Raw genomic sequence first — 1,531 nt, forward strand, 5'->3', positions numbered from 1 at the left:
GTTTTACGTTTACTTTGCAAATACGTTATATTTGAGCTTTTTCGGACAAAAACAAAGAAGAAGAGAGGGAAAGAGAAAGAGAGAAAGTACCGAAAAAAAGGAAAAAAAAATATAAAAAAAAAAAAAAAAAAAAAAAAAAAAAAAAAAGGAGTTAATAAATAAAGAACAGTATTCTCGTCTTCCGCGTTGATATTGTTTCGTGTGATATAAATAAAAATTGCCTATAAGGAACTAACATGGAACAACTGTTGAAAAAGTTGTTAAGTTTCTTAGGGAGAAATCTGAAAAAAAACGGCAGAACCTTCATTATCCAGGCTGCATAATTAAATTTAGACATTATTAAATCTTTATTGTATGTACATAGAACTTGTGAAAGAAATGTGTTGAAAAAATACACTATACATAGAAAGGAAAGACGTAAAAAAAAAAAGATTGGGATTAGATCATCTACGCATCTTTATATACTTCGATCTATCTTTTCATTTAAAAATGGTTATATATGTATATATTATATGATTATACGCGTAATTATGTGTATAGATTACATATATAATATAAATAATATGCGATATGGTATATATAATGGTGCATTAGGAAAGATTGATTATTTATTATTCAATAGATATTGTGATATATGCTATTGTTATGTTTGATGTTCGAAGAGAGAAAGAGAGAGAGTTTGTTTGTTTTAGCATTCGAAATTTTGTCTTTATATTTTGCTTCTGATAATAAAGGTTCTACTGTACATAGATCTAACGAACATGCGTGCGAGATTTTATCGGAATAATATATGAAGGCTCTCAATTTAAGGTCGCCTATATTTTCGTAATGATTTATGCACAATTGTATTAAGATCTAAGCACCAAATATTTTGAACGAAAAATATTTCACGAAACAATAATATATGTATGTAGAAATATTTTTGTTTTCCTTTTTTTCTGTTTTCTGGAAGCTTTACAAATTATCTACTTATAATTCGAAAATGTTTTTAATATTTAAGGAAGCACAATTATTTTGTTAGATTCAATCAAACGTTCCACTTTATTTTTGTTTGTCACGTTTAATGTTTGCGACCGTTTACTGAAAAACTTTTTGGTCTATATATTTCTTTTTTTTTTTTTTTTATACAAATGTATGCGCACATATGTATGAAACAAATTATAGGGTTCATATTAATTTTTATTTTCTTCACTTTCCATAAATTACGATTATCATTAGTTTATACGTTTATTATTTCTTATGTAATTAATGATGATTATTATTATAATAACTATTATTACTACCACTATTACTAGTACTACGATTTCTATTAGTACCACACCACCACCGCTATTACTACTGCTAATTATTCACTTTGTCATCCCTTTAAAAGTAACTTTAATTATATCTTCATTTCTTAATTTTATTCGTAATATCGGGTATTAGTTAGAAGTTGATGCCTTTAATTAACTAAAAGGGGTGCGTTAGGTTTCGAAAGATTATATAGAGAATATATTATTATAAAAAAAAAAGAAAATAAACGGGGAATAAT

This window comes from Polistes canadensis, unplaced genomic scaffold (genome assembly GCF_001313835.1).
Source record: "Polistes canadensis isolate GaletaPanama2010 unplaced genomic scaffold, ASM131383v1 scaffold_39, whole genome shotgun sequence".
NCBI classification, from domain to species: Eukaryota; Metazoa; Arthropoda; class Insecta; order Hymenoptera; family Vespidae; genus Polistes; species Polistes canadensis.